This window comes from Camelus ferus, chromosome 1, assembly GCF_009834535.1.
Source record: "Camelus ferus isolate YT-003-E chromosome 1, BCGSAC_Cfer_1.0, whole genome shotgun sequence".
In the NCBI taxonomy this organism is placed as follows: domain Eukaryota; kingdom Metazoa; phylum Chordata; class Mammalia; order Artiodactyla; family Camelidae; genus Camelus; species Camelus ferus.
In genome coordinates, this window is record NC_045696.1 from 95,540,759 (window position 1) to 95,559,511 (window position 18,753).

General features: G+C 35.6%; 1 long non-coding RNA gene across 1 annotated transcript in view; it reads right to left on the bottom strand.

Annotated features, from left to right (window-relative positions):
- Nucleotides 1-18,753, bottom strand: part of LOC116665710 — a 166,380-nt gene that overhangs the window by 55,890 nt on the left and 91,737 nt on the right. The window contains exon 3 of the long non-coding RNA XR_004322359.1: nt 1,465-1,581. This is a non-coding gene — a long non-coding RNA (uncharacterized LOC116665710). The remainder of the gene's footprint in view (nt 1-1,464; nt 1,582-18,753) is intronic.

The window sequence follows — 18,753 nt, forward strand, 5'->3', positions numbered from 1 at the left end:
ACCAGATGTCAATATCTGTAGAATCCTGCAGGTCTAACCCATGAGATTTAGGGGAGCAAAATATAGAGGTGATACAAATTTTTACTGTTGGCAATACTAGTTTGCCATCAGTTTAAAGTTGTTATCACTAACATTTGGTGGTCTCACTTCACCTAATTGTCAATCCTTGAGGAGCAGAGTGAATTAGAGGAGTACAAGGTAATTAGCACCATGGGAAAAAATAGTCAACATTAGAGAAGTATAAAATGAATTGAATTTTTAAACCAAAAAAAGGGGCGGTTACTCTTCTAAAACAAACTTAAAATTACTCTTTTTAAATAGCAAGTATAAGAATGTCATTGGGAGATCCATATTAGACTTTGATGAGGGTAGTGTAACCTTTTTTTCTTTTTTCTTTTTTCATTTTGAGTTAGAAAAGTGTTATTCTGAGGGACAGAATAAGCTCCTCCATAACAGAGGACCAAAAAAAAAAAAAAAAAAAACGTACAGGCTGTGTTCGTGTTTCTCAGTGCTCTATGTACCGGGCATTTTGTTCAGACTAATGTTGAAATGGAACAGGATAACCCTTGTTATTACTGGCTTCTGCTGGCCCTGGAGAAATCAGAAATGACTGTTCACTTCACGTGGAGGATTTCCTCTCGTCAAGGATCCAGGAGAAAACAGTCACTCCTTGGATTACTTTAGTTGCTGATGTCAACATGGAAAATGACCTATCTAGAGTGAACAATAGAGAGATAAAAGATAGATAAATATTTTACATGACTTGTAAGTGTCCCTCAGTATTCGGTTTAGGTTAATCTGGGGTCTGACTATAACAGCAGCAAATAAGGGTTCTGGTGCTGTGGGCACACAAAAATCTTTTGCTGAAAATCATGACATATACACCAGATGCAATATAACTTACTGTTCAAAGTCAAACTCTTGGGAATAAAATGAGGAGCTATTCATAATTTTGTTGAGACTATCCCAGACAGACCTTGACGTATGATCGCCTTTTATACAGTTATCCTAAATGCATCCATCCACCAAATGTTGAGAGAAATATATTGTGCCAAATTCTACCCATCTTAGTATGTGTTTTTGGATAACAAAATGTACTCAAAGTCAATATCTTATCCCATTTGATTTGACCAAAGATTATTTTTTATGCTGAGCGTTATAATTTAAGGGCAAAATTAGATTTTTTGATATATCTTACCTAATAAAACCTAATTAATAGAAGTGATCATCAGACATAGTAACAGATTGGTCAGATAAGCTAAAAAATGAGGTTACCTGCCAAAAATAATTTTATCCTTAAATTGATTTATCTCTTCTTTAATTGCTTTTGCATCTATTGCCAGAACTGTACAGTTTAACACTAGAGTGATCAAATCCAGCTAACTCATTTTGCAGAAGAGCAAGTCACTTACCTTTCTCAGAACTGTAGAATGTAGCCTGGGTTGGAAGCCAGGCAGTTCTTACCTTGGAAGCTGCCTGTCTCACTGTGCTCTGTCGTCAATACTCTGTACCTACAGGATGGGGCTTTCTGTACCTGTTTTGTGCCCCACTGATATCAGAGCTCGGTATATCTTTGAGTCCCTGTGAAGAATGAGAAGAGTACATATTTTATTGAGAATTCCATAGAGGAGACTGATGAGAAACTTAACAATGGACACCCCCAGCTAACAAACTAGGTTTCTTCTATTAGACAAGCCATGTAGTAGACATTTTTGGAACCCTCTAGTATCAGGTTTTCCTCTCACTTTGGACATTTGGAAATATTTACATCCCAGTCCCCTTGCATTTAGTGAGATCTCGTGACTGGTTTCAGTCAAGAAGCTATAAAGAAGTGAAATGTGTTTATCACAAATATGAGACCCTGGACTCTCTCTTCCCCAGGTACAACAATCATGAGAAAGCCTTAGGTTCTGAGGGCAGAGACAAAAGATGGAAGTGGACTGGTTTGCTGAGTCACCACAGCAATTGACTGGATAGCTGCCCAGGCCCATGGGGTGATTTGTGGGGACCTTCATTGTGTTAAGGCTCTAAAAGCCCTGAGGTGTGAGGTTGTGTGCTGCCTCAGCCTAACTTAGCTCATCCTGCCAAGGACCTGTCTCTGCTCCAGACCTTCTCTGCCCTCGTGCTACCACGATTCTGTTTTTCTGTTTTCTTCACAGAGTCCAATAGCCTCGAGATTCTTCCTCCCAGATATCTCCTCTAGCAGTTCACATTTTTCCTTCCTTTACTGGGTAGGGCAGTTCATCTCTATCTTCGAGCTTACACCCCGAAACCATCACTATGCTTATCTAAATAAAAGGGACCTCCAGTTTCCTCCATAGAGTGGAATTTCTCTCTCTGTGTGTGTGTGTGTGTGTGTGTGTGTGTGTGTGTGTGTGTGTGTGGTGTATTAACACAGTGTGTGTAAGCAGTATAGTATTCTGTAATTATTCTATGAATAATTTTTTCTATTATCTTTTACTAAATCAGACTGCAGGTCTCTTGAGGAGGAAAGTTGTTAAGTGAGATTCCATGGATAAGGTTAAAGTTCTACGAATCCCTTGAAATGGTAGGGTTTTGTTTTGTTTTGTTTTTTGGTGTCTATGCATACGTGTACTTCTAGTTTTCATCGGATTTCTAAAGGGGACCTTGAATTAAAAATTAGGAACCACTTGTGCAGGATCAGCCTAAGTTTGAAAAGAAGGAAGAGTTTACCACGGTCCTGATTCCAGCCCTGATACTGGTAACAATTTAGCATGACCAGAGGAATCGGTTACTCACCGCACCTACTTCACAAGAGTCTGAGGCATACAAACCAGAAAGCTATTAATTAGTGTGATCAGAACTACATCTACTGGGTACACAGGACAATGACAGGACAGGATATTGTCCTATTTGTTTTCTCCATTTAAGTAAATTACAAAAGACAGAGTATGGGCTTTTTTTCTGACTAGGGAATCAGCCTTCACTAGAGAGATTGCTGTCAGATGAACTACGGCACAGTTGGCCTGGAAGACAGCCTTTCCCTTGGACCACATATGGTTGGGCAAAGCCAACGACTTCTCTCTCCTCTCCCCCTTTCCCTCCCTCTTTCCCACGCGTCCCCACCCTTACTCTTCTCCTTCTTCTCTACTTCTAGGCTGGCCAGCACTTATTCTGGGAGATTCAGTGTGGCGTGTACAGCCAGACCTTGAAAAGTTTGGATGTCATTCTGTTATATTAAGATAATCTCTGCTTTGATCTCGTGAATGGATTTACAATTTATAATTTAATGCTCAAACACTTGCTCAGGTGTTTATAAGGCTAAATGTCAGAGGATGAAGTGAGAGAAATGGAAAGGAGATGCAGCCATGCGTCAGAAGTCTGCCAAATATCTTTGCACCAAGGGAATCTGCTTGTTTTCTTCTGTGAAATTTAACCAACTTGGCTTCTTCCCATTTTTATTTGGGATTTCGTCTTTTTTTGGTATTGACCTTTGACAACATAGACATACATGAGTAGCTGGATCTATTGCTGCTCTTACACAACAGTCACCTAATTTTGGTAAAGGTACTGAAGAACGAAGATCTTTTAATTTGAAATTGAGATTGTATAAATACCATGGGTATTTTTAATATGAAACAATATCAGGATGCTTCTTTCAATTGTTGTCATAATTCAAGAGATTCTGCTTTTCATAGAACTTTGGGCAAGAACACTGCTTCTAAGCCTCACATTCCTCATCTATAAAATGGAGGTAATAACAACAATAATCTCTAAAGTTGATAATGATAGTAGCTGGTTGGCTTTAGAAGTTCTATCCTTTCTCTCCAAATCCTTGTGAAACAAAAGATTAGAGCAACTATTAGATTAGATTAGATAGATCCAAGCAAGTATCAGTTTTATTTTTCAGTTTTATTACTGGAATCCTTAATCAGCTGAATAAAGCATTTGGCTCTTGGCATAGTGTTAATCTCATTTATCAGTATTTGTACCTATTAATTCAGTATTTATTATTGAAAAATAAAATTCTTTCCCCTTAATTTATGTTTAAATTTCTAGATTTTTAATTCTTTATGATTTGGGTATTTGCTATGATAATGGGAGAAAGTGAAGATTATTGAGACCTTTTTTCTGATCTGCTGGGGCTCATGGTTCTAGTGTAGGCTTTTTCTGAAAACAGTTCAAGGCTAAAAACAAAAGGCTTTAGACTCCAGGATTAAATTTTGCTAAAACAAGCAGTGCTGGAATGGCAACTATACTAAAAAGAAGAGACAGCAAAAGGAGAGAGACAGCAAAAATTAGGGGTGCACAGAGCTCAAGAGGGCACAACTATCCCTTCCTATCTTCACTCATGGAGTCTGGGAACGCATGCACCGTTTCTCTGTTTCCTATACACTTATGGTGCAGGATCTGTTCCACAACTAGATCTGGAATGAATGACTTTTTTTTTTTTTAAATGTGAAAGCTACTTAGCCCTACACCAGAAATTGTGTTGATGTTGCAGGTTACACAAAAGTTGGGTAGGGAGAAGGCAGAAAGCTGGATCAATCTGTAGACCCATGGGTTGAAGGGGCATAGATTTTTGATATCCTGTGGGTAGAGAGTGCCCAAGGCAACTGGGGCTTTAGGCACCCTGCAGGTACCACAAGATGACTGTCCACAGGAGCAGTGAGAATAACCCAGCATCAAGAGTCAGTGGGGTGAACCACCCACTGGAGAGTGAGAGGGAGGAAGAAGCTTGCAGTATCAAGCACATCAGGAAAACTATCAGTGGAGGACTTCAAAAATCAGCAAATGCATAGGGCTTATAAAAGGACTAGTATTTGAGCACTGATCACACTGTGGCATCCAAGGTCAGCTGTGGTGAGCAGAAGAAGAGGGCTGTAAACCCTACTGCTACTAACAAGGATGCGCCAGACCTAAGTTAAACAACCTTCTTCCTTACCACCTCCCCCTTACCACTAGCACAGTTGCTGGCATAGAGAATAATAAAATTTAGTATGATTGATTAAGTACACAGAAGGAGATTTAGATTTTAATAAAGCATTTGGTCTTGAAGTCACTGAACTGGACTGAACATATCAGAATGGCCTGAAAACCTGCTAGCAGGAAGTTAATTTTTATCATTACTCACCCCTAGTACACCTAGCCCCTGGGGATGAGGGCTTAACAAAATAAACATTGTTATTAGTGATTTGAGATAGACTTGAGATTCTTCAATCATATCTGTAATGCTTTACAAAGATTCACTTTTTAAATATTCATTTTTCTACACAATGTTAACATTAATAGCCAATTTACCAAATACTGCTTCACACAGTAGATATTTTCTGAGAGAGCTATGTGTTAAAAATATATTGGGATTTTTAAAAATCTCAAATAAAGTATTTTATAGAGTCAGGGACTGTCTGGAAATTTATTGTTCAACTCCTTGTTTAACAGCGAGGTTTTCTGTACTCCACCAACCCTCTGTCCCAACTAACAAGTAAGCAGTATGGCATAGCGGTTAATAGTTTCAGGAGCCAAACTGCCTGAGTTCAAGCTGCACTCAGTGACTTCTTAGCTTTGGGAAAGTGGGCAAGTAATTTATCCCATCTGTTCATCAATTTCTTCACTTATGAAATAAGTAATAATAACACCTGCCTCATAGGGTTGTTATGATTGATTGAGTTAACATGTGTCAAGTCTCCAGGTACAATAATGGCACCCAGCAATGTCAGCTGCTACCGGTAATAAACTTCTATGATATGAAGACTTGATTGGGAAAATTTTAGTCATGCCAATTTTAGATCTGCATTTAATTCTCTGTAATGTAAGAAAGTCATGATTTCTCCAGGTCTCAGCCTCTTCATTTATCAAATGAGGGGAAATCAACTGATTTAACATCTTCACTGGGCTGTTAAGAGGCTCTACCTAATTCCTCTGCATATGTGAGCTGTCAGCCAGTGAGGGCTGTAAGACACAGGAAGACCCTGTCACGTGACATCTATTTCTACCTTTGATTTCTTCTACCACAATGATCCATCTTTCTGGTGGTGATGAATCATTAAAAAGGAAGTTGAATGTCAAAGTCAGAATTCCTTGGGTTTTTACTTTGTCTCTACGCCAAATTTTCTTTGTGTATTTTGATATTTTTATAGCTCCCCAGTTGCTTAATCTGTTTTTCCCAGTGTGACAGTTAATATATGTGTCACCTTGACCAGATCACAGGATGTCCAGATATCTGGTTAAACATTGTTTCTGGATGTTATCTGTGACGGTGTTTCAAGGAGAGATTAGCATTTGAATTGGTAGACTGAGTAAAGCAGATTGATCTCCCCATGTGGGAAGGCCTAAGTAGAAAAAAATAGTGGGAGAAGGATGGATATGCTCTCTTTCTCTCTGTCTCTGTCTCTGCTTGACTGCTTGATCTGGGACATCAGTCTTCTGCCCCTGGTCCTCCTGGTTCTTAGGCCTTCATACCTAGACTGGAATCTACACCATTGGCTCTCGGGATTTCAGACGTATAAATTACACCACTGGCTTTCCTGGGTCTCCAGCTTGCAGAGGACAGACTGTGGGACTTCTCAGCTTCCACAATCACCCACGTGAGCCAATACCTTTTAATAAATCAATCTCTCTCTCCTATTGGTTCTGATTCTCTGGAGAACCCTGACTAATAAACCAGTTTTCCTCTTTGCAATTTGCAGCATTAACTGCAATTCCCAGTGAGGCAGGAAGCCCCATAAAAAGACTGGCAGGACCCCTAGGCAGGGTCACTGCTCTCCTCTTAGCACCTTCCAGTTCCCTGGCCCAAAGGCTCTATCTCACTTTTTGCCTCTAAAGCAGCTAACTTACACCTAGAATTCTATTGGTTCCCTGAGCTCACTTCTGATTGGTTATTTCCTTCACTCCTGATTGGTTACTACTCTCACTTCTGATTGGTTATTACTCTCACTCCTGATTGGTTATTACTCTCACTTCTGATTGGTCCACTTCCCTAACTTCTGATTGGTCCATTTGTAGTACTTCATTTGCACGGAGCTCACTCCTGATTGGTCTATTTCTACAAAGCTTGTGCCTGGTTGGTCAACTTCTGTTGTACTTTATTTGCATATAATGTTGCAAAGTGTAAAACTGGCAGCCTATAAAAGGCCTGTGTAAACCTACAGACAGGGTCCAGAGCTTGAAGTGTTAACTCCTTTGGGCCTACTGGCGAAATAAACTTGTGTTCTCCAACTCTACTAGTGCTGCTTGGTCTCTCCCCTAGTTCCAGGTTGCTGTCACAACTGAGCTGTAACACATTTTTCCACAACACCAGAAGTCATATTTGTCATTTTTATAATTTCTCTTCTAGGACATTCCTTCCCATACTTTAATGTGCATATGAATATCTGAAATGAAGAGTCTCAGGCAGTAGTTCTGCATTTGTAACAAGTTTACAAGTAACGCTGATGCTGATGGCCCACAGAACACACTTTGAAAATTACTGTTCTAGACAAGTAATAATAATATTAACTGCCAGCATCTGCAGAATACTTAATCTTCCAGCACTCTTCTGTGTGCTTTAGGCATAGCAACTTACTTAATCCCACAGTAACCCTATAAGGTAGGTAACATACTATTCCTGCGAGTGTGTAGATGAGGAAACCAAAGCACAAGAAGGTGAACTAGGTGCCCAAGGACAATTGATGAACGCAGAACAAAGAGGTTTTGAACCTAATCAATCTGGCTTTAGGACCTAGGCACATGTAACTACTGTGCACAGTGGCCTAAAACCCGACCATCAGCCTTCTTGTATTTAACATGTTTAACTATTCTTGAATTTCGTAATTCTTTAATTAGTTCTTTTTACTTAGAGCCTGTGCAGGTAAGTGAAGGAGAGCTGGTGTTCAAACTGTTCAAAGCACTAGCCTCTAGTCTGAATTGAGATGAGTTGTGAGTGCAAAATACACACTGGTTTTAAAGACAATATGGAAAAAATAATATAAAATATTTCACCAAAATTTTTACAATGATTACATGTTGAAATAATGATATTTTAGGTGTAATAGGTTAAACAAAATATATATTAAAATGTATTTTCACCTTTTCCTTCTACTTTTACTTTTTACTCTTTTTTTAGTGAAGCCAGTAGGAATTTTAAAATTCTATTTGTAACTCATTATAGTTCTATTTAAAAACACTTGGGTAGAACTTCCAATACAGGTAACTAAGCATAGCCCTTCTCCACAATTTGCTCAGTGGTTAGACTCACAGCTCCTCTTTCATCCAGGAACAAGACATGCCTCAGGCTCGGGGAATGTGGCTGGTCATGGGTGGGACCTGCGGGTAACCAGACGGCTAATGGACTATTTAACCATGTCTGCCTTCCTATGGTCTGATCATTCATCCTTGTGACGGTGCTTATCCTGAGTGTTCCTGAATTCTTTATTACCAAACAAATGGCTGTGAGTTAGTGTGTCTGCTTTCAGTATGAAACGTTCTCAGTTCGGGCCACAGAATGAAATTGTGTGTTCTTCCAGGACATTAGTTTCCTGTCTACAAAATGAGGGAAAGGAACTTTGAGATGTTTTCAAAATTTAAAATGGTATAATTGTTGCTGATAAATGCAGGAAGACTAGAAATCTAGAACAGGTGACATATTTTAAACTCCATGGAGGCAGGGCAGGCAGGAAGGCCATCTAGTTCCCCAATATATGAATAAGCATAACAAGCCTAACTTTTCACACTGGCTAACTTCATCAGCTGTAAATCTTGGTAACCAGATATTGAGCTTTCTTTTTTTCCACTTTAAAAAGAGCATTTTCAGAGAATCTTAGTATACATGTCCCCCTTTTTATTGCTAAAGTTACCAAACCACATGAAAAGATAATGAAAGGATTTGTTTTACGCTTTAAGTAAGTCACCAAAACCCAATGAAACAGGTCGTAAATCAAGGGTTTTGAGCTGGCTGTACTTTTTTTGTGACTTTGAACCACACCCAGAGGTGGAGAATAGCTGAATTGAGGCTTATTTTTCCTATCTGAAGTTCAAAGTTAATTCTGTTTATTTAAAACATTCCCATCTCAGAATTAGAAATGTTTGTTTTTCAAGCACTAAATGATATGGACATGAGATTTTTAAAAAACATCTAATACAACATAAATAATGGAGATAAGGAACAATTCTAGAATATAATGAGTGAGAATCATTTTTATTCAATCTTTGGAAAATAATAGTTCTGGTCAATGTAATTACTAACTTAAAGCTTTATGTTGACCTAATTATGTCAACACTAATCTCTTTGAGGTTCAGGAGAATATTAACTTGTTCCTATAAATTTTTTTCTTTTTGTTTTGAAAATTATCATAATGCAACTTGAAGTCTTCGGAATAATTTGTTCATTTACTAGTTTAGTGTCCTCTGGCAGAAGAGTAGATACTAAAATAAAACTCCAGAAAAATAAACGTCCTGGAAGCCATTCCTCCTTGGATTCCTACTAATTTCAGGCTTTAGTTCTGTTAATTTGTTTGTAAGTTTTAAGCCCTTATCTTAATAATGATAGGTTATTTTAATATCAGCTCATTAAATAGAGAAAGAGAAAAGCGAAGGCAAATAGTTTTTGGATAACTTTTAAAACCTTGAACTTATTTTAAATATCAACCTGACATTTTGTACTTTAGGGTTTGGCCTCAGACACAGCTTAAAACAGATGGCAAAAGGACACAATAGATTATGATGAATTCTTAGTGAATCTTAGTGAAGCACCCAAAATATAATACGATATAGTTTTTTAACCATTTTATCACATATTCAAGTTCTCTTCTGTGCTACACTTAATAATCATTTGGTAGTTTCAAAAAAATTTAACATGGTGAAAATTTGTCTGTTAAACTTTTAAAAAGAAATAAATGGTCTCAAATGTTAAAGTATATATTTAATAATATGAAATTATTACATAGTTTGGAGAAACTTTTCTCTACAAGGAGTTTAATTTCAGTGGACTATAGATTATTCACATTCATACCATCATTCTCTCTTTTAAATAAACAACTTTGGTGTTCATCTTATTGTGTACTTAAAAGTATAAGACGAGTTCATTTCTATAGTATTTTTCTTTTTGTTTTCTTGTTTCCCTTTTAAGAAGCAGCAAACTTTCATTTTAAAAGGAATCCACTACCAAGTAGGAAAAAAGATCTAATCTAAGAATAAATGCAAACCTTTTAGGAAGAATAATCATGGCACCAAAGTTATTACAGTAATAATTTATTCAGAAAGGAGCACTGTGTTTGAAGATGGTTACAAACGGGAATGGAAATACTGAGAGAAAAGAACAACGTGTATTTTGAGGATGAATTGCCATTTCCTTTTGTAAGAACTTGGTCATGCCACAGGCATTATTTCTTTAAAAGGTCAAGTTAAATTTCTTAATGTGTGGTGGTCTGCCCTCTCCTGGGCCAGGGTAATATACAAAAGATCCATTTGACTTATAAAAAGAAACTCAGCTTCAAAGAATAAAGTATCTTTTAAGTTAACCTAGTATTAAAATCTTAATATGTATTCATGAATGTAATAACTTCTCACAGATTGTAGTCCTTATCCAAATATTTGAACGGTTCTTAGGTGTGGTTGTTCCATTAATTTCCTTCTTATCTCCCTTTACCCCTTCTCTCAATTGCAAAATAAACACAGCTTGCCTCTTGATATTTTCCTTGACCTCTCTTTTTAAAATATTTTAGAATTAACTCATAGGCAATGAACAGAATTCCCCTCTTTGCTCACATATTTTTCCATTTAAATTTTCTTTATTATATATATAGTATGAATTTGTTAAAGAAGAAAAATAGAGAATAGAAATAAACATTAAATATTAGTTGTAATCTCATCACAATGACATAATCACTATTAATATCTGGGAGACTGATTCTCCAGACATTTTTGAGATACATTTATGTATGTGTATACACACACACACACACACACACACACAAATACACATTATATATTATATAAATATATATACACATATATAATACATGTAATATACTGATTTTAAAAGGTATTTATTTTAGGAAAGTGAGTTAGAGAATACATATTTTAGTAAACTGAATACTGAAAAGAATACTTGCATTTTCACTTAAAAAACTTTATACAGCTCTTTAATCATTGTAGGAGTACTCTGTCTCTTTTGCTCAATTAGACAGTAATCTCCTTTGGGACAATGGCTGTGCTGAATTAACCTGGAATTTCTATTTTTAAGTATAGCATTATGTACAAAAATATTTACTCATTTTAGAACAATCACATATATATATTTTGACAATGAGTTGTCTTTGAAAAGTCTTCCCTAAAGGAGAAAAGGAAAACAACCAGATTCTCTCTCCTCAGTATATGATTAAGAGTGAGCCAGATCTAAGCAGCGGAAAGTACCAGGATTTCAGCTATGATCATGATTACATAAGTGATATTGTGCATACAAAGTCACTGTATGGATATGATAAAATAAGTTTTTGAGATTAAATAGGTGACTTCAAGGAAATTTTATTTTTGCAGCTTATTTATAATTCTCCTGTGAGTTCTGTTTCTCTCTCACAGTTGATGTGTATAGGAAATATCTTCTGTGATATCTTTTTAGCCCATGAGCCTTCTTTATGGTATGAGTTAGGAGAGATCTACTTACTGGTTTAAAAGTTATATCCCAAAATATACTAAAAGTTTACTTCTTCCATGTAACACTAGTGAGTAGTTTGAGAAGTTTGACAAAGCAGCCCTACTCTGCCTAGTCACTTAGAAATCCAGGCTATAAAGGTTCTACTAACTGAAACATAGGGTGTCCAAGGTCACCCTATTCCAGTCAGCCCTAAAAGGAAGGAAACATGTATGAGTTTTATAAGGGCCTGTGCCTGAAATTGGCATATGTCATTTTCAGTCATTCTATGAAGACTTCATTCTATGAAGTCACTCTGCTATACCCAACTATAAAATAGACGGAGACATGTAGTCCAACTGTGTTCCAAGAAGAAAATACAGATTTCTGTGAGCTATTAGCTGTCTTGGCTACACTGCTTTTATAAGAAATGCCCCTGCCTTTCCAAGGATGAGATGTCCCTTCCTGTTATATTAGTATTGTGTAACCTTCCCCGCCACCCCCACTGATTTATCAATGCTGAATACCTGACACGTCATAAGCTGGGTCAGTCATATTCAGATTCCCCTTCCAGGGAATTAGAAAGTAGGATTCAAGGATTATTTCTTCATGTGGCTGGAACTATAGCCACTAAACTCATGAGGTTCCAGGACAGAGGGGCTCGGAGATGGGAAGAGAATGAAGCAAAATCACTCAAAAAGGGCATAAGACAGAGACTGGATTTCTGTTGACTTTCCAATTGCTGATCTTAGTCCCTTCCTAATGTCTGACTGGTTACTCTGACTGATTCATGAAATGAACTTATATCCTGTTCATTAATTCTCATTTTTTATTAAGTTGACTCAAATTGATTTGTTACTTTAAACCCGATTTTTAACTAACAGAAAGTATGTTGGTGAAAAAGTTTCCTATGGAACAGGAAAGAGAGGAGACCATTATTAACCTTGTTCTCAAATGTGTTAAGTATCTGCCTTTCATAAAATGCTGCCTAACTGAGCTTTCCCCCGTCTGCAAAATGTGAACAATAAATTCTCACTTTTCAGTGTCCCTACAGGTTTTTTACAAATAAAACACAGAGGACAGTGCCAGACATACAGCGTATGCTCAGTAATTGAAAGCTCTGTTGATGATTAACAGGACGACGATGATGATGTTCTCAGATATCAGATGGCACTTGTTTTCTGTTATACTTCTCTCAGTGCAACTGGTGGCCTACAGCTGTCCCTGAGGTTGTGTTTTCTCAGATTTCCAGGTGAGACCAAAAGCAAGTGAAGTGTGATGTGCCTAATTAAGGAACCTGGAATTTTTGCCAACTCCTGTAAGCTGTCTAATTTTGTCAGCTTCTGTAAGCGAAAGGTCATCTAAAGACAAGAAAAAATTTTAGGAAAACTCATCCTAAATTGAATAGTGCCAATTATATAAGGAGAAAAGTATTTTATCATTTTCTCAGATTTGTTTTTGGCCAACAAATCTACTTTTCAGAACAAAGTTATATCCATAACCTCACATTATTTCAATGTGCCTTTTAAAAAAATGAAAGATTAGGGAACAAAAAGATTTGAAAATAGGTCTGTCTCTCCTAAGAAAGTTAAAAATAGCAGGTGTGATTTAAACTGTCTTAACCTAACTTTATCTAATCAACTCACTGAAATAACCATCACTCTCCATGGCAGGTGCAATTGAAGTGTACTTAATTTAATTCCACTTAACCAAGTCACTGAATTAACCATAATTCTTCTTTCTTACTATATTGCACATTGATAGATGCTTACATAATCCTGCATGAGTATAACCAGTGGGCTAGTCTTTAATACATGCATAAAAGAAATGTTTTTGAATGAGGAACAAGAAATGCTTGGAATAAAGTTGAAAATTCTAAAAGAAGTTGGCACCCAGAGTGCTTAAAACACACACGCATGCACACACGCACAAGCACATACAAACTCTAAAATAGACCAAACAGGGAAATGTTGATGCTGTTGTAGGAGTTTGGTTTCTCAGGTAGATGACTGAATTTTAATCAACCAAGCAATGTTCAAATGAAAGTTCTTGGTGGGTCAAAATGTTATTCATGACTGTACATTCATATATATATATGTTCACAAATATGAAAAAATCTTATAACTATATATTCACATTCATATATACAAATAATAGATGTATTAGGTTTAAAAGTCTAAATGACTTATCTTTAAATGATACCCCTCTTCCATGTTTTTGATTAACTGGCTCATTGCCTATCCCAATCATGCTGAATGGGACAGGAATTACTGTCTCATTATTTGATGCTTTTTGTACAGATTCTTTTTCAGTTCATAGACTATTTACGGACAATACTCCAATACTTGGAGGAAATTGTGGTTATTCTTTCCCTCTAACTCAGAAAAGCCATGCCATTAGGAGAAGAACTACCAATTTCTCCAGGAATACTGTGATGGGTTTAAATATCAGAGAAATGGAATACAGTTGCATAAGAGTGTACCTTATTCAGGACTCTAAAATTATGCATGATAGCAAAATCAGATACATAGGAAATTAGGGAGAATAGTCATAGATATTCTGAACCTGTGTACTTGTAAGTTCTAGGGAGGGAACAAAAATAACAAAGAACTTGATTAAAAAAAGAGTAAGTAATGATAAAAGGGCCAATTCATAACACCTTAAGTTAGAAGGCATTCCCAATATTGATATACACTCCAGAAGAAAATTTTTATTTTATTAAAATAAGTCTCCTGCCTGACAAAAAAAGCAAGGTCAAAAGGACAAAAACAGAAAAATACTGTTGCCAACTCGTATCACAGACAATATGCTAAAATATAAATCAATTTTAAAATGACCAACAATCCAACAGAAACTGAGTAAAGAGTACAAATACAAACATGAACATAAAATTTATGAGCTATGAATGGTCCTTAAACATAAGTTAAAGACTTCACCTTCACTTAGAGTATGAGAACTGCTAATAAAACCAAAGCTGATAATGCCATTTTTCATTCCAGTAAGGTTGGCAAAGAACAAAAGTTTGATAGGAGATATTCTTGTTCACGTGAAGAGAAACAAGTAGTTTCATACACTGTGGGTGCGAATGTAATGTCGCACAACCTCTAAGGAGAGCAATTTGGCAATACCTCTCACAGTGTTGAGGTGTATAACCCATTGTCTCGGTAGTGCCAAAACTTTTTATTTATATACTGCTGTTCTATGAAATGACTTTCATAGCATTGTTTATAAACATTAGAAACAAAAACTATATGGCTACATAGGTGATGTTACACACACACAATTGAATACCGTGTGGCCATATAAAAAGTGATTTTCATTTGCCTCAATATGGTACACCAGGTAGCCAGGAAAATCCTTCCACTAAAAGCAACTAAACATAATGTATTAATGTTAAAAAAAAAATATTTAGAGACTGGGCTAAGTTTTCAATAAAGTAAGAGAAGTCTTTAAAAGTCAGAATGAAGCGAAAGTACAGATTTAGAGGCAAGCAGGTGCTAAACTAGTGGTGGCCTAAAGAACTTGCTGTTTCTTGATGACATACAGCTTCAGCGTGAAGAGCCATGTAAGACAGGAGAAAAGGCCAGATTCATGCACTGTGGGGAACTGAATCAGATTCCCTCATAAAAATGGAACCTCAAGGGGCTACAACCTTAATAAAGATGCTACTGAGTTGGGTTGTGGGTGGGGAGCCCATGCAAACATAGATAACATGTCTATATGGGCTATGGTTGTGAATCAAAGGATAAAACATTATCCCTTAGTAAATGGAATCACAAGTTAACTCTTACTTGGATGTGTGACCCAAATTCAAACTAACAGTGAGATCTGAAATACCTCAAGCAAAGAATTTACTTTAATGTAGTTCTGGGTTGATATTTTTACCTTGGCAATGGGAAGGGGAAAAAATGGGAGGGAACTGCCTCTCAAGGTTAACTTATGAGCAAGTTAGTTATATCCTAGGAATAAAAAATTGGTTTAATATCACTTTATTAATAGATTAAAGAAGAAAAACAATAAGGTCATCTAATGGATTACCTCAATGAAGAAAAACATTCAACAATATATCTTTTGAAGTATGGTTGATTTATATTACATTTCAATAACACTTAAAATCAATTCATGTTAAAAATTTGTAGGAAACTAGGAATAAAAGAAGATTTTAAAAATATGATTTGAGATTTTGAACACAATATTCATATAGGATTGAAATAGCTAAAGCTAGAAATAACCAAAATGTCTAAAATGATGCCCACTTCATCATTTGCATTCAGCATATATCTTGATATCCAAGCTAGGAAAATAAGATAAACAAAAGGGGCACATTATTTAGAAAGGAAGGAAAAAATTAACATTTTTAATAGATACTATGTCTGCCAACAAAGAAAATCAATACAGTCTCCTAATAAATCATTTGATTTAATGAGCAAATTTTAAAAGGTTACTTTAGAAAGAAAGTATCAATGTGCAAGTATCAGTTGCCTTCCTGAATAGCAAATGTTTAATTTTTAAAAGAATAGAATTTAAAGTTAGTTATGCTACTATTGGACAATTACTTTATAACCTCAAGAAAAGTAAAAAAAAATTAAATGAAAAACAAAACAAGAACTAAAGATAAATTAAAAGATTGATAAGTTCTACTATATTGAAATAAAAACTATACGTCAAAAGAGATCATAATATAGATGAAAAATTAGCTACTGAATGGGAGAAGATATTTTTGACATATAACTGCAAGGAATATGTCTAAACTATTAAAACAATTTCTAAATTCCTCAATAAAAAGATAACTCAATAAAAAGGACATTTCACAAAAGAAGAAATACAAATAATAAAAAATATGAAGTAATGATAAAAAGAGACACAGAAGTGGAAACTACTGCGATATGTTATTATAAATTTACCAGACTGGTTTAAAAAAGAAAAATAGACTGAATCAAGAAGTGGTAAAAATTTGGAGCAGTACAAAATGTCATAGATTATTGATAAAAGTATAACTTTGATGTTTAATTTTGGAAAACAACTGGCATTATATAAATGAGTTGAACATAGACATACCCTATGACCCAGCAGTGCTACCCCTAGTATCTGTTTAAGATAATCTCTTCTGTCTGCACTCCAGGAAACACATACAATAATGTTCATATAGGACGCAAATAGCTCAAGCTAGGAATAACCAAAATGTCTAAAAAGAGTGGAATGGAGAAATTAATTGTGCTATATTTTTTCTGTGAAATCCTATACAGCATTAAATGGAGTTATCTATAAAAATTTTTACAAGGATGTAATGTGAAAAACAAGGCATAAAAGATGCATATGTTATGATTCTATTTTTATAATATTTATACACAGACACAACTAAGTTCTATGATTAGGAATACATGTATGAGTGATAAAACAACCAACAACAGAAATAAAATGGTTAAAAGTCAGAAGAATTGTTACCTCTGGAAGGATCAACAAGTAAAGAGCAGGAGTGGACATAATGGAGCTTCTAGAATGTTAGAAATGTTTTGAATTTTACATGAATTATAGTGACACAAGAGTTTACTTTGTAGTCATACTTCAAATTGTGCCTACATGTTTTATACTCTCCTCTGTAGTTATACCACATGAATACCTATTTCCAAGAAGAGAAAAAAAAATAATGACCCATACACCTGTGAAAAGATTCCTGACCTAATTTGTAATAACAGAAAAGAAAATCAAGTGAGATGCAATTTTACACTCACAGATTTGCAAAAACTAAAAAGTATACTGGGAATGTAAAACAGCGGTGGCAGCAGTGTGAATCTATGTAAGCACTTGGGAAAACAATTTGGTATCATCTAGCAAAGCTGATGGTGCTCACACTCCATGACTCAACACTTCCACTATCAGGTACATTTTGTAGAGAAACTCTGACGTGCGGGAGACTTATACAAGAAAGCTAATGGCAGGGGGAGGGCATGGCTTAGTGGTACGGTGCATGCTTAGCATGCATGAGGTCCTGGGTTCAATGCCCAATACCTCCATTAAATAAATAAATAAATAAATAAATAAATAAATAAATAAATAAATAAATAAATAAATAAATAAATAAATAAATAAACCTAATTACTCCCCCCCAAAAAAACCCAAAACAACAACAACAGCAGCAAGTTAAAAAAAGAAAGAAAGAAAGAAAGAAAGCTAATGGTAGTGTTATAAATACAACAGCAAAACATTGGAAACAATTCATATGTTTTCCATACAACCATGGATAATCCAATGTGGTCTTCATGTAATGATGAAAAGTAATGAACTATCATTATGAGCATTAACATAGATGAATTACACAGCTGATGTAAAAAGTATGTTGTAGAAAAATACATGCAGTATGATTTCCTTTTTTTATTATTGCTCAAACAACATGGGACGAGGTGGCCGAGTGGTTAAGGTGATGGACTGCTATTATTGCTCAAACACACATAACATGAAAATAAGTAAGCATATATATATATACACATTTGTGGCAAAACATTAAAAGTAAGAGGTTGTTAAATATATAACAATTTAAAAAAAACTCAGTGGCGAAAAAGAGGAAATTTGACTAGAAAGTAATGCACATGGGTTTTCAATTTATGGGTAATATTCTTTATCAAGTTGTGGGGTAGCTACATGAGTGGTCACATTATTATTATTATATGCATCTTTTGTATGCTATATAGATGCATATGCTATATACACACATACACGTATGCATGATTAATGTATGCATGACACAATCCTTAGTTTACAAGAGTTAATGAGAAACAGGAAAATAATGGGATGACACTTTGTTTATGTAAATGGAATAATCGTCAAGATAAATCAAATGAATATGTGTACAGGATGCTATGATTAGTATAAACAAAAGGGCAAAATGAGAATAAATATACATTTTGCTTATTTGTGTATGACGAACATCTTTAGGCAGTTACACAGGAAACGTAGCTGGGTTGCCACCTGAGGAACTGGGTATTTGGATGGCACTTATGTGGGAGGCAGAATTTTCATCAAATGCCCTTCAGTAACTTTAAATTCTTGTACCAAGCAAATACATTATAATTATTACAATAGCTACAGTTAAAATATTTTAAACAATTTATAATACCCCACCCAAATGTTCTGGTTAGAATGGGTCCTATGATATAACTAAATGAGTGGGAAAGAAGGAGAATCTA